This window comes from Eubalaena glacialis, chromosome 16 (assembly GCF_028564815.1).
Source record: "Eubalaena glacialis isolate mEubGla1 chromosome 16, mEubGla1.1.hap2.+ XY, whole genome shotgun sequence".
NCBI classification, from domain to species: domain Eukaryota; kingdom Metazoa; phylum Chordata; class Mammalia; order Artiodactyla; family Balaenidae; genus Eubalaena; species Eubalaena glacialis.
In genome coordinates, this window is record NC_083731.1 from 59,206,749 (window position 1) to 59,223,377 (window position 16,629).

Sequence of the window (16,629 nt, forward strand, 5' to 3'; positions counted from 1 at the left end):
TTGTTAGAAAAACTACATACACACCCAAAATGTACCAACACTTGATTCATTCTAAGTTAGCTCATAATTTCTGCAATTTAAAATTTGTTGACTATCACATAAAATGTCCACTTTGGTAATTTTAGTTTTAGGATAAACTCCCAAAAAACTTTCTTTTTCACACTTTACTATGAAATTTTTTCACTCTTTTCTATGAATTTTTTTTTTTTTTTTTGCCTTTTTTAGAGTGGTGTTATTTTGACTGCCCTTTTCTGACACTAGTTATAATTAGTGGGAATCTAGTCTGCTACCTACAGAGAAACCTCATTTTTCAACAGATCAGATTTGTATACTTCATTACCTATTCATTCATTAAAGTATTAAAAAATATTTGTTGGATTACTTCCATGGGGTAGAATTATTTGCAAAAGCTGAGGTAGAGCAGTGAATAAAATAGATACAAATCTCTCTCCTCATACATTTCATATATTGAGTTAACCTCTTACCTAATTCCTTTTGTATCTTCTGTCCTCTCTACCTTTTGTAGAAATACTTAAATCACCTCTGCAACATAATAGGCTTTCAAATATTTGAAAGCAGTTGTCATGTTTCCCTTTAATCTTCTTTTCTTCCTGTTAGAAATACCCAGGTCCTTTAATCGTATTTTGTTTGACATTGTTTTAAAGCCCATCACCAACCATTGACTTCACTGGAGGCACCATGATTTCTAGATGATTTCCCCATCATTCTTTTCATGCTTCTCTAGTGCCCTCCTATTGTCAGAGATATTTTCAAAATATAGCTTATCAAAAGTAAATTTGTAGATATACAATATCCTCAAGTAGAATAGAGAGTAAATATTATAGCCCTGTCCAGACATTATCTATCCATCTGTACAGCCAAAAATTGTGTTCACATATGTTTTTCAAGAACACATCAACACTTAGGGCCAAATTAAGATTTTATTCATCTAACTCACTCACGGTGGTTTAACTGTAGATGTTGCAAAGCCAGTTATTTTCAATCCTGTATTTCTTTATCTGAGTTGAGGTTTTTAGCACTGTGGCACTTCATATTTATCCCGGTTAAATTTCATCCTGTTGATTTCAGCCTATTGTTTTAGTTTTTGAATGTGATGTTTATGGTTAATTCTGTCCCAATAATATTTGTAATATTCCCCAGTTTTATGTTACCTACAAATTTAAGGATCAGATTTTCCTCTCTCCATCTAATTCAAAAATAATAATGATGAACATGACACAAGCATAGGTCCCTGTGGCACGCTGCTAGAGATTGCTATTGCCTAATTGTTTGCATGAGGATGGTAACCAGGTGTGAATTTCCCTTTCTCTGCTGTTACCCAATTTATATTCCACAAGTTTACAATCAAGCAATCATGAATGCATTTATAATGCTTTTCTGGAACCAGAATACATAATAGTTAAAATATGCCCACTAATTTCCCCCAGAAGAATTGTGTAGCTCCTTTCCCCAGGCACTTATTACACTTTTTATGTACCTACAATATAATGCCTACTCGAATTATATGAGAGTCATTTGTTTGCACAGCAGGTCATACAGTGGTACTCAATATTTATTTGTTGAATGAGTAAATGACTGGTAGGTAAGTTTGTGTTAACTTCCTAGTCAAGGACCCTAACAGAAAATGACATACGACTGTTGTCTTGTGCATACTGAATGACTGTTGACAAACTTAAGGTCTTAGCTAACGGGATTTAATATGTTAAGATCATCACATGACTGTAAGTTGTACAGATGACAGGAATTTCTACTTGCATTTAGAGCTGGAGAAACCAGAGTAACTAAACATTATGACTGCTCCAGGGTCTATGACAAAGCAATTTAAAATAGTACTCACACGTCCTACTTTATAGTAATGTTCCACTCAAATCAGGGGCACATCTGTCAAATCAGAGGAGCTGCCTGGGGGTATATCATGTTTTGCCAATGCAAATTAACATAGCAGTTTAAAATTAATGTTTTGTGTTACATGATTTCTTTTGTTTGCTAATTTTTAATAATGGTGTATGCAACTATTTTTATCATTAAATATTTACCATATATCAGCTACATAGTAGGTATTCTGCTATGTATGCATAGCACTGTGTAAGGTCTGTAAGAGGCATTAAATACAAGTTATTTAATTTGTTATTTGTAATACATAGATGTACTAAACATTTCCCCTCGCTCTTGGGAACTCACCATCTATTTGGGGAAGATGCATGCATGGGAAAATTAAATAGGTACATGATTAAGTTTAACCAGTAGTTTATAATGTAACAATAATGGTATTTTTTAAATTAATTAATGATTCAGCATATATTTAATGAATGGATACTATGTATTAGTTATGAAATTACTCCACTGAGCAAAACAGTGATGAATCCTGCATTCTTATCACTTTACAACTTAATAGTAGCTACATTGTAGACATTTAAAGAGGAGACATTCGGTTGGGTTGTCTGGTCAGTAGACGATTCATAAGGATGTTGAACCTGCACTGCATCTTAAAAACTGTACAGTCACAGAATAGAAAGAAGCTCAATTCCAGGCTAGAGAATAATTGACTTTGCCTATGGAAGAAAAATAATGACAAAAATAAATGCTATTTCTTAAGAGATGCTGTGATGGGTTTTTTCCTTCTTCTTTTTGTTCAATCCTCCAGATACATCAAATGGAAAAGATAATGATACAGATTACGATTGGGAGAGGCCAAAGCTTGTGCTAGGAAGGATGAGGAAAAAACTGTCTTCTGATTAAATGAGTCTTAGCATCCTCTGAAAAAGTAAAATATTTACTGCTCTATTACATGGAGAATTTATTTTAAGTTCAAAACCTGAAGATCTCATTTATACCCTCTGAATCTAAATGTCAAACCTGGTGTGAAGACTAAAACACGACTTAAAGAGAGAAAACTCTCATACTAAAAGCTTCCAACTCACCTAGAAAAGACAACTGCGGTGCTGCCTGTCATTCACTTCGCAAATTACAGGTCTTCCACTGAACATTGATGATCCATCACTGCCATGACAACAAAAGCGCTGCCTTAGAAGCACTCACTGATGGTGAGAGAATGACACACTGCTTATAAATACTGCAGTTGGGAGATTAGTGTAAATTCCAAACAAAGCAACATAATGAATCACACTTTGGAAATGCAATTGTAGTATGTCAATTTATTTGTGTAAAAATGCATTCCAAACTTTCATGTATTAAATTTTCATGTATTTAAGTTTATCTACTTCATTGAGTTCAAAAGAAATGCTTATACACATATAGACTTTAAGTTTTTACTTAGTAATTTTTTAATCTGATGGTACATCACTTCTTATTTTTAATCAGAATTAAGAAAAATAAATGTGAAGTGCAGAAACTTCTCAATTTAAGCAATATAGTTTGAACAACTTTTTAATAAATGGCAGTTTCACTGGATGAGAAATTAGAAATATTTTGTAACCACCATTGCTTTATCATTTCATAGATAAAAATTAAATTTTCTTGTGACTGTTTAAATTTATCTTTTAAAATTATTTGTTTATTAATTATGTTAGCATTTTCTGAGAAAATAAAGGAGAGTTTTACAATTATGTATTTGAGAAAAGAAAACCACTTAATGTGGGCCTCTTTTAAAAAATGTATTGCAAGGCTAAAACACATATATCTCATTTTAGTTTTAGGTTGCATAAATTAAAAGGAATATGTGAGTGGAATATAAAATATGTAACTACCCATAATTTATTGAATTATCTATAAATTTCCAATTGTCACCAGTTAAACATCTTAAAGTTGCCTGTGAGTATCATGAGTAATTGGAAATGTTGATCCTTACATGACTCACCTTAAAACAATAGTGGCTTTGTGGTCCCACCCTGGAGGGATAGTTTTATTTGTCTATACTACTCATTGGTGTACTTATCTTGCAACATTATATATTATCTCTTTAATGTGTCTTTTTTTATTTTTTCAATAAGCTTGAGAATAAAACTATTATCTTTGTTCATTTGATCTCTCTATGGTGCTTAGAACATTGCTGAGCACATCATAGGCATTGAATATATATTAGCCAAATTCAATTGAAGCTGATAGAGAATAGTTCCTATTAGTTCATAATTTATGGCAAATACAGCTTTGAGAATACGTGTTAGGTCTTAGTACAAAGTCCTTTGTTTCATCAGAACCACTCTATTGGCAGATACCTTAGCTCTTTGAGTACCATCTCCTTTTCAATTTGTCTGCCATAAAATCCTCACGAATCATTGATTCAGCTTATATTTGGACACCTGCCTTTACGACTTTACAAAAACTCCTTCAGGTTATCCATTCTACACTGAAGATAATATTGTTAGAAATTCATTAGAATAATTACTTGTTTACCAGAAGCTTTTATCTTAATTCCTCTAGGCTCAAGAATGCATCATATATAGATATTTTTCAACAGTAATAATTTAGAATTTTCTACAGAGGGGTACCCAGCTAGTTAATGAATAGGGATTCAGAAGTGAGTAAAAAAGTGTCTCAACTCTGAAGAGTCCACAGTAAATAAAATGAAAATGCCATATTTTAATTATATGTGTGAATGTGTATATATACACATATATATACACATTCACACATATGTACATATGTATATGCATGCATATATACATATATTTCTCAGGTTATAAAATATTAATATGTTACTTATATGTTATATAGTACTTATATGTTAATAGTAAAAATCAGAAACTTGCTCATAATTGAATAATTACTTATTGGCAGACTTGGGACTCCAGTTCAGGTTGTCCTCCTCTATGACACTGACCACAGTATATCAGAAATGTCTAATCATGAGAAAAAAAATAAAATTCCCATTGAGGGACAGTCTACAAAATGCCTGAGCAATAACCCTCAAAATTGTCTGTGTCATTGAAAACAAGGTAAGTCTGAGAAACTTAACGAGCCAAGAGGAGGTTAAGGAGGCATGAGAACTAAATGTAATGAAGTATCCTAGATGGGATCATGGAGCAGACAAGAGACATTAAGGGAAAACTGAAGACATCTGAATGAAGTGTAGGTTTAGTTAATAATAATGTATCAATTATGGCTCATTAGTTGTGACAAATGTACCGTACTAAAGTAGAATGTTAATAATGGGGGAAACTGAGTGTGAGATATTTGGGAACTCTCTGTACTTTCTTCACAATAGTTCTGTGAATCTAAAAATCTAGTAGAATAAGGTTATTTTAAAAAATGCAAGTTGCAACATGATATTTATAGTATCATCTTTCTTTTTTTGTTAAAGAAAACCAGTAAAAAACAGAATTAAACATTGTATTAAACATACAGTATCTATTATACACCTACCTGACCACAGGTTTTTGTTTTGGAAAAATTTGTGGAAAGAAAAAGGCTAGCTATGAACATTGACTTGGCCATTGACTATGTCAGGGAATGGAGAGAAGAGGTTCTAAAAGGAAGTTGATCATTTTTCTTTACATGTGTGATTTTCGATTTACTGAGCCCTTTAGATATATTTCCTCACCGAGCCAGAACTTTCCATGATTCTTTGAACACTGGGAGATTAATATTTCCTTCCCCTCCTGACACATTCAGTTGTCAGACAGTATTCAACCTCTCCCTCAAAGTAGATATGTTTGATCATCCAAGTTGTCTTGGACACCAGACTTGATATATTCACTCAAAGATTAGGTCTTAGAGCTGAACTTTTACAAGCCCTACCGCTTTTCCATTTCAGAAAAAACAAAACAAAACAAAAAAAAACATGTTTTTACCTCCTTGCCATTTTTTGTTTTTTATCTTCTTGAATAAAATTGATGGGCTTTAGAAATTTAAATTAAAACACCTTTTGGCTTTAATTGAGATAAAATATTAAACTTCTTCATAATCTGTATACAAAAACTTAAAAGTCAACACTACTAATCAAAATGATATCTATATCTAAAAGATTTCCACTAAGTTAAAATTTTTTTCTAATTTCCGACAGTACCTTGGAGCTCATCTTTCATAAAATGTTGAAAGTACCCTTGCCCTTCATCTTTTGATAAAATGTCATAATCTATTAGTCACACATGAAAAGGAAATATTTTTACATGGTAGTGGGTCAGGAGTTTTGGTCCCTATTTAAGGATTTCCTAAAGATTACCATAATAACATATTGACATTCTCACTAGTTACAATGATCATATATTATTCATAGATATTAAATATAAAATAAAATGCATAGGATAAATGAAGTTGTTATAGGATTATACATTGCTTGAATAAACCAAGTTCAAAGCAGAGAAGGCTTTCAGTATCTATACCAGTTTCTAAAAATATTATCTCAAACTCCCTCTCTCTAACCATATTTTTTTCATGTTTTTAGATAATGTTTAAGATAAAGCATTATTATTTTAAAAAACGCTCTGACAAGTGAAAATTCATCTTTTTATCAGTCAGTATACTATTTAAAATTTCTCAGGTAGTCATAATTTTCCCCTTTGTATGCCATTTAGCCAAAAAAAATCCCATAACTAAAGGAAAACTCTATTTTGGAGAGAAAAAGTAATTTATCTGACACATATTTTCAACTTTCAAGGAAATAAAAAAAAGGCTTAGTGGTATAGTTAAGAATCCAACTTTTATTTTTAATAAAATTAATAATTCAGAAGAGGAATATTTTAAAAATTAATAAATTTAGTAATTATATGTGTCACTATTTCCTGACTTGTTTAAAGTCATTAGGATTAGTATATCCCTTAAAAGTACAAATACTCTGTGTTTTTCTTTGAAGGATTTTCAAAGGTAATAATCATTCAAAAATCTAAATAATCTAATTATAGAAAGGATGATGTCACAGGGAAAAAAAGAAAAGAAAAAGAAAAATGTGTATCTTAAGAGCAGATATTTTTTAAAATATGTGCTAAATATTATGCAAATTATGGTATTTTATTCATAAAGAACATTTATTCAAAAATAACATTTTTCTAATCCTATCAAAATCAATGCCTAACAACTAATTGCATATTTTACCTGTTTCATATTTCCCTTGAATATATTGCTTTCATTATTCTTTTTGTTCTGTTTTTTTCTCATTGTCTCTATTTAAAGATGTTATTGGACTTGGAACATGTCCATTTCTGTTGTATACATATCAACTTTGCTTTTATCAACCATCTACATAAGATATGGTCATAGCTTATTCTTCTGAAAAAATTCCATTGAATACATTATCTGGTATAAAATTATGTTTGCATAAGCACTCACATGATAGTATTGCTCCCTGAATTAACTGCTAGGAAGTCATTTATCTTTTCAGAAGGAAGATGTTTCTTTTTATCAGATCATGAAATTAATATAGCCTCATCACCTGCCTCTTTTCGTTTTAGCTGTTAAAGAACTCAGAGAAAATGTAATGGTCATTTGCAGTAACTATGATATCTTGTGTCTGACAAACAGTTTCCAAATAATTGGGGACTGTCTATTTTATTTAAATACCTATTATGTGTAAGTAAATGCCTTTGCTGCATTGAAAAATCTTCATATTTTTCTATTTCCCCTTCCCCTATTTTTAAGCTTCTTGAGTCATGATTTTTTCCTGCTTTTCTTTCACTTTTATTTAATAGTATCTTCAACTATATCCTACTTGTGCCTATTTTCTAAAAATACTGTCAGTGCTAACCTTGCTTAGAATTTTCACATGGGGATCTCTTGTGATGGTGTCACAACATAGCTAAAATCAAACTTTTCCTCCCTTGAAAAATCATTCCCATCATTTTGTTTCGTCTCTCGTTTAACAGTGTCATCACCATTTAAGCCAAAGATTCAAGCTAGAAACTTTGGAGTTATTGCTTATTTGAGTAAAACTTCTGATTTTTTGCTGTTACTATTCTATACTCATGAGATTATTCTATTTCAGGCACTCAGTTCTCATATGAAGCATTTCAATTGTATTTTTTTTAAATTTTTTATTTTAATTTTATTTTTTTAACAACTTTATTGGAGTATAATTGCTTTACAATGGTGTGTTAGTTTCTGCTTTATAACAAAGTGAAGCAGCTATACATATGCATATATCCCCATATCTCCTCCCTCTTGTGTCTCCTTCCCATCCTCCCTATCCCACCCCTCTAGGTGGTCACAAAGCACTGAACTGATCTCCCTGTGCTATGTGGCTGCTTCCCACTAGCTATCTGTTTTACATCATTTGGTAGTGTATATATGTCCATACCACTCTCTAACTTTGTCCCAGCTTACCCTTCCCACTCCCCACATCCTCAAGTCCATTCTCTATGTCTGCATCTTTATTCCTGTCCTGCCCCTAGGTTCTTCAGAACTTTTTTTTTTTTTTTTTAGATTCCATGTATATGTGTTAGCATGTGGTGTTTGTTTTTCTCTTTCTGACTTACTTCACTCTGTATGACAGACTCTGGGTCCATCCACCTCACTACAAATAACTCAATTTCGGTTATAACTATGGTTGAGTAATATTTCATTGTATATACGTGCCACATCTTCTATATCCATTCATCTGTCGATGGACGCTTAGGTTGCTTCCATATCCTGGCTATTGTAAATAGAGCTGTGATGAACATTGTGGTACATGACTCTTTTCTTTTTTTTTTTTTAATGGTTACAGTGTTTTTCTCCTCTGACCTATTTTTTTTTTTTTTTTTTTTTTTTTTTTTGGCTGTGCTGGGTCTTCGTTTCTGTGCGAGGGCTTTCTCTAGTTGCGGCAAGTGGGGGCCACTCTTCATCATGGTGCGAGGGCCTCTCACTGTCGTGGCCTCTCTTGTTGAGGAGCACAAGCTCCAGACGCGTAGGCTCAGTAGTTGTGGCTCACGGGCCTAGTTGCTCCGCGGCATGTGGGATCTTCCCAGACCAGGGCTCAAACCCATGTCCCCTGCATTAGCAGGCAGATTCTCAACCACTGCGCCACCAGGGAAGCCCCCATGACTCTTTTTGAATTATGGTTTTCTCAGGGTATATGCCCAGTAGTGGGATTGCTGGGTTGTAAGGTAGTTCTATTTTTAGTTTTTAAAGTAACCTCCATACTGTTCTCCATAGTGGCTGTATCAATTTACGTTCCTACCAACACTGCAAGAAGGTTCCCTTTTCTCCACACCCTCTCCAGCATTTATTGTTTGTAGATTTTATGATGATGGCCATCTTGACTGGTGTGAGATGATATCTCATTGTAGTTTTGATTTGCATTTCTCTAATGATTAATGATGTTGAGCATTCTTTCATGTGTTCATTGGCAATCTGTATAACTTCTTTGGAGAAATGTCTATTTAGGTCTGCCCATTTTTGATTAGGTTGCTGTTTTTTTTTGATATTGAGCGGCATGAGCTGCTTTTAAATTTCGAAGTTTAATCCTTTGTCATTTGCAAATGACAAATTTGTCATTTGCAGATGCTTCATTTGCAAATATTTTCTCCCATTCTGAGAGTTGTCTTTTCATCTTGTTTATGTTTTTCTTTGCTGTATAAAAGCTTTTAAGTTATATCGGGTCTCATTTGCTTATTTTTGTTTTTATTTCCATTTCTCTAGGAGGTGGGTCAAAAAGGATCTTGCTGTGATTTATGTCATAGAGTGTTCTGCCTATGTTTTCCTTTATGAATTTTATAGTCTCTGGTCTTACATTTAGGTCTTTAATCCATTTTGAGTTTATTATTGTGTATGGTGTTAGGGAGTGTTCTAATTTCATTCTTTTACATGTAGCTGACCAGTTTTCCCAGTGCCACTTAAAGAAGGGGCTGTCTTTTCTCCACTGTATATTCTTGTCTCCTTTATCAAAAATAAGGTGACCATATGTGCCTGGGTTTATCTCTGGGCTTTCTATCCTGTTTCGTTGATCTATATTTCAGTTTTTGTGCCAGTATCTGTATTGATTACTGTAGCTGTGTAGTATAGTCTGAAGTTCAGGAGGCTGATTCATCCAGCTCCATTTTTCTTTCTTAAGATTTCTTTGGCTATTCAGGGTCTTTTGTGTTTCCATACAAATTGTGAAATTTTTTGTTATAGTTCTGTGAAAAATGCCATTAGTAGTTTGATAGGGATTGCATTGAATCTGTAGATTGCTTTGGGTAGTAGAGTCATTTTCACAATGTTGATTCTTCCAATCCAAGAACATGGTATATCTCTCTATCTGTTTGTATCATCTTTAATTTCTTTCATCAATTTCTTATAGGTTTCTGCATACAGGTCCTTTGTCTCCATAGGTAGGTTTATTCCTAGGTATTTTATTCTTTTTGTTGAAATGGCAAATGGAAGTATTTTTTAATTTCTCTTTCACATTTTTCATCATTACTGTATAGGAATGCAAGAGATTTCTGTGCATTAATTTTGTATCCTGCTACTTTACCAAATTCATTGATTAACTCTAGTAGGTTTCTGGCAGAGTCTTTAGGATTCTCTATGCATAGCATCATGTCATCTACAAACAGTGAAAGGTTTACTTCTTCTTTTCTGATTTGGATTCATTTTATTTCTTTTACTTCTCTGATTGCTGTGGCTAAAACTTCCAAAACTATGTTGAGTAATAGTGGTAAGAATGGACAACCTTGTCTTGTTCCTGATCTTAGTGGAAATGGTTTCTGTTTTTCACCATTGAGAACGATGTTGGCTGTTGATTTTTCATATATGACTTTTATTATGTTGAGGTAAGTTCCCTGTATGTCTACTTTCTGGAGGTTTTTTATCATAAATCGGTGTTGAATTTTGTTGAAAGCTTTTTCTGCATCTATTGAGATGATTATATGGGTTTTATTCTTCAATTTGTTAATATGGTGTATCACACTGTTTGATTTGCATAGGTTGAAGAATCCAATCCTTGCATTCCTGGGATAAACCCCACTTGATCATGGTGTATGATCCTTTTAATGTACTGTGGGATTCTCCTGGCTAGTGTTTGATTGAGGATTTTTGCATCTATGTTCATCCATGATATTGGCCTGGAGTTTTCTTTCTTTGTGACATTTTTGTCTGGTTTTGGTATCAGGGTGAAGGTGGTCTTGTAGAATGAGTTTGGGAGTGTTCCTCCATCTGCTAAATTTTGGAAGAAGGATAGGTGTTAGCTTTTCTCTAAATGTTTGATAGAATTCGCCTGTGAAGCCATCTGGTACTGGGCTTTTGTTTTTTGGAAGATTTTTAATCACAGTCTCAATTTCAGGGCTTGTGATTGGTCTGTTTATATTTTCTATTTCTTCCTGGTTCAGTCTTGGAAGGTTGTGCTTGTCTAAGGATTTGTCCATTTCTTCTAGGTTTTGCATTTTATTGGCATAGAGTTGCTTGTAGTAATCTCTCATGATCCTTTGTGTTTCTGCAGTGTAAGTTGTTACTTCTTTTTCATTTCTAATTCTATTGATTTGAGTCTTCTCTCTTTTTTTCTTGATTATTCTGGCTAATGGTTTATCAATTTTGTTTATCTTCTCAAACAACAAGCTTTTAATTTTATTGATCTTTGCTATTGTTTTCTTCATTTCTTTTTCATTTATTTCTGATCTGGTTTTTATGATTCCTAACCTTCTGCTAACTTTGGGGTTTTTTTGTTCTTCTTCCTCTAATTGCTTTAGGTGTAAGTTTAGGTTGTTTATTTGAGATTTTTCTTGCTTCTTGAGGTAAGATTGTATTGCTATAAACCTCCCTCTTAGAACTGCTTTTGCTGCATCCCATAGGATTAGGGTCATCATGTTTTCATTGTCATTTGTTTCTAGGTATTTTTTGATTCCTCTCTGATTTCTTCAGTGATCTCTTGGTTATTAACTAGTGTATTGTTTAGCCTCCAAGTGTTTGTATTTTTTACAGATTTTTTCCTGTCAGTGATATCTAGTCTCATAGCATTGTAGTTGGAAAAGATACTTGATATGATTTCAGTTTTCTTAAATTTACCAAGCCTTGACTTGTGACCCAGGATATGATCTATCCTGGAGAATGTTCCATGAGCACCTGAGAAGAAAGTGTATTCTGTTGTTTTTGGATGGAACGTCCTATAAAAAAAATTAAGTCCATCTTGTTTAATGCATCATTTAAAGCTTGTGTTTCCTTATTTATTTTCATTTTGGATGATCTGTCCATTGGTGAAAGTGGGGTGTTAAAGTCCCCTACTATGATTGTGTTACTGTCAATTTCCCCTTTTATGGCTCTTGTCATTTGCCTTAGGTATTGAGGTGTTCCTATGTTGAGTGCATAAATATTTACAATTGTTATATCTTCTTCTTGGATTGATCCCTTGATCATTATGTGGTATCCTTCATGGTCCCTTGTAATAGTCTTTATTTTAAAGTCTATTTTGTCTGATATGAGAATTGCAACTCCAGCTTTCTTTTGATTTCAATTTGCATGGAATATCTTTTTCCATCACCTCACTTTCAGTCTGTATGTGTCACCAGGTCTGAAGTCCTTCTCTTGTAGACAGCATATATATGGGTCTTGTTTTTATATCCATTCAGCCAGTCTATGTCTTTTGGTTGGAGTATTTAATCCATTTACATTTAAGGTAATTATTGATATGTATGTTCCTATTTCCATTTTCTTAATTGTTTTGGATTTGTTATTGTAGGTCTTTTCCTTCTCTTGTGTTTCCTGCCTAAAGAAGCTCCTTTAGCATTTGTTGTAAAGCTGCTTTGGTGGTGCTGAATTCTCTTAGCCTTTGCTTGTCTGTAAAAGTTTTAATTTCTCTTTCATATCTGAATGAGATCCTTGCTGGATAGAATTATCTTGGTTGTAGGTTTTTCCCTTTCATCTTTTAAATATGTCTTGCCACTCCCTTCTGGCTTGCAGAGTTTCTGCTGAAAGATCAGCTTTTAACCTTATGGGGATTCCCTTGTATATTATTTGTTGTTTTTCCCTTGCTGCTTTTAATATTTTTTTCTTTGAGTTATTTTTTGATTATTTGATTAATATGTGTCTTGGTGTGTTTCTCCTTGGATTTATCCTGTATGGGACTCTCTGTCCTTCTTGGACTTGATTAACTATTTCCTTTTCCATATTAGGGATGTTTTCAACTATAATCCCTTCAAATATATTCTCAGTCCCTTTATTTTCCTCTTCTTCTTCTGGGACCCCCATAATTCAAATGTTCATTCTTTTAATATTGTCCCAGAGGTCTCTGAGACTGTCCTCAATTGTTTTCATTCTTTTTTCTTTATTCTTCTGTGCAGTAGTTATTTTCATCATTTTATCTTCCAGGTCACTTATCCGTTTTTCTGCCTCAGTTATTCTGCTATTGATTCTTTCTATAGAATTTTTAATTTCAGTTATTGTGTTGTTCATCATTGTTTGTTTGCTCTTTAGTTCTTCTAGGTCCTTGTTAAAAGTTTCTTGTATTTTCTCCATTCTATTTCCAAGATTTTGGATTGTCTTTAGTATCATTACTCTGAATTCTTTTTCAAGTAGACTGCCTATTTCCTCTTCATTTGTTTGGTCTTGTAGGTTTTCACCTTTCTCCTTCATCAGCTGTGTGTTTCTCTGTCTTCTCATTTTGCTTAACTTACTGTGTTTCAGATCTCCTTTTCACAGGTTGCAGGTTCATAGTTCCCGTTGTTTTTGGTGTCTGCCCTTAGTGGGTAAGGTTGGTTCAGTGGGTTGTGTAGGCTTCCTAGTGGAGGGGGCTAGTGCCTGTGTTCTGGTGGATGAGGCTGGATCTTGTCTTTCTGGTGGGCAGGATTGCATCCTGTGGTGTGTTTTGGGGTGTATTTGACCTTATTATGATTTTAGTCAGCCTTTCTGCTAATGGGTGGGGTTGTGTTCCTGTCTTGCTAGTTATTTGGCATAGGGTTCCCAGCACTGTAGCTTGCTGGTCATTGAGTGGAGCTGGGTCTTAGCATTGAGATGGCGATCTCTGGGAGATCTTTCACTGTTTGATATTATGCAGAGTCAGGAGGTCTCTGGTGGACCAATGTCCTGAGCTCAGCTCTCCCACCTCAGAGCCACAGGTCTGCCAGCTGGCCAGAGTGCCAAGACCCTGTCAGCCACACGGCTAAGAAGAAAAAACAGGAAAAAAAGAAAGAAAGAAAAAAATAAAATAAAGTTATTATAATAAAAAAAAATACTGTTAAAAATTAAAAAAAATAAAAATAATGAAAAACACAAAAGAAAGAAAGAAGAACACAAACAAACCACGAAACAAATCCACCAATGATAAGTGCTAAAAGCTCTACTACGAAAAAAAACAAAACAAAAAACAGATAGATAGAACCCTTAGACAAGTGGTGAAAGCAAAGCTATACAGACAAAAATCACACAAAGAAGCATACATATACACACTCGCAAAAAGAGAACAAAGAAAAAAATATATATATCTTTGCTCCCAAATTCCTCCGCCTCAATCTTAGGATGATTTTTGTCTATTCAGGTATTCCACAGATGCAGGGTACATCAAGTTGATCGTGTAGATTTAATCCGCTGCTCCTGAGGCTACTGGGAGAGATTTCCCTTTCTCTTCTTTGTTCGCACAGCTCCTGGGATTCAGCTTTGGATTGACCCTGCCTCTGTGTGTATGTTGCCTGAGCGTGTCTGTTCTTCGCTCAGACAGAACGGGGTTAAAGTAGCAGCTGATTAGGGGGCTCTGGCTCACTCAGGCTGGATGGGGGGGAGCAAGGGGTAGGGAATGTGGTGCGAGCCTGCAGTGGCAGAGGCCAGTGTGATGTTGCAACAGCCTGAGGCGCGTTGTGTGTTCTCCCGGGGAAGTTGTCCCTGGATCACGGGACGCTGTCAGTGGCGGGCTTCACAGGCTCCTGGGAGGAGAGGTGTAGATAGTGACCTGTGCTTGCACACAGGCTTCTTGGTGGCTGCAGCAGCAGCCTTAGCATTTCATGCCCATCTCTGGTGTCCGCGCTGATAGTCGCGGCTCGCGCCCGTCTCTGGAGCTCGTTTAGGCGGCGCTCTGAATCCCCTCTCCTTGTGTATTGAAACAATGGTCTCTTGCCTCTTAGGCAGTTCCAGATTTTTTCCCAGACTCCCTGCCGGCTAGCTGTGGTGCACTAGTCCCATTCAGTCTGTGTTCACGCAGCCAACCCCAGTCCTCTCCCTCGGATCTGACCTCCGAAGCCCAAGCCTCAGCTCCCAGCCCCCGCCCGCCCCGGCGGGTGAGCAGACAAGCCTCTCAGGCTGGTGAGTACTGGTCGGCAATGATCCTCTGTGCGGGAATCTCTCCACTTTGCCCTCCATACCCCTGTTGCTGCGCTCTCCTCCATGGCTCCGAAGCTTCCCCCCTCTGCCACCCGCAGTCTCCACCCGCGAAGGGGCTCCTAGTGTGTGGAAACCTTTCCTCCTTCACAGCTCCCTCCCACTGGTGCAGATCCCATCCCTATCCTTTTGTCTTTCTTTTTTCTTTTTTCTTTTGCCCTACCCAGGTACGTGGGGAGTTTCTTGACTTTTGGGAAGTCTGAGGTCTTCCGCCAGCGTTCAGTAGGTGTTCTGTAGGAGTTGTTCCACATGTAGATGTATTTCTGATGTATTTGTGGGGAGGAAAGTGATCTCCACGTCTTACTCTTCTGCCATCTTGAAGGTCTCCCTTCGATTGTTTCTTTAATACTTTATCTTCCTGTAATCTCTATCTCTCCTACCTTCACTCTCCACAATGTCTTTGGAGTTATGTTTTAAAACAGAGAAATAATCATGATAATTCTATTTAAATCTCTTAATTGGCTCTCCATGCCCTACTGGAATAAATACAAACATTTGCATAGCTTTTTCAGACACTTCAGAAATGTTCACCACCCTGTATTTCCCACCATCTTTTTTGTGCTCCATCACACTACTTTTCCTTCTCATTCTGTGCCTTTTCATACACCCATTACTGTTCTCACTGACAAACAAAGAACTATCCTTTATTCAAGACCAAAAAAAAACCAAGAACATAAAAATAATTATAATGATTATAAAATGTTTAATATTTATTAATATTTTACCCTAGATGAGGACTTGTTCTAAGTGCCTATGTGTAAAATTTTATTTAATATTCACAGCAACCATGTTAGGTAAGCTATACTGTTAGTAAGAGACAGAATCTTACTTAAAATCCAGAACTCTCTCTTAAAAGTCTGTGAATTATTTTTAAAGCCTTGTATAGGCTTCAATTACCTCACTTGTAAAATCGGGTCAATTATTGTAGCCTGTTTCATAGGCTCGATATGAAACTTTCATAAGTTAATATATGTGAATCATTTGGAATAGTAACTGGCACACAGAAAGCACCGATTAGCAATGTTTATTATTGACTATTTTACATTCCTGTCTCACTCAAATTTCACCCCCGTAAGTCTATTATGACTATTTCACTTAGAATAATTTTTTTTTTGTATTCGTCCAGTATTTAAACTCTGATTTTGTGCCCATCCAAGCATGTTGTGCACATGCATTATATATATTGTGTTTGTCTCTGAGTTTCCCCAAACCTGAACTATATTTTATTTTAATTTTAAAAATATTTATTTTACATATTTATTTTTATAGACTTCTCTTTAACTTAGTGCTTAATAAATATTTATGCATAAGCTTTGATTACCTACATTTCAATAGTTTAAGGAAAATGAAGAGAAAAAAAAGCACAATTAATTGAGAAATATTAGTTTTTTACTGAAGCTCTGTTTAGAGTAGTCAGTTCATGCCTAAGGTCACTCAGTCCATCCTTCATCAGGCAGAATC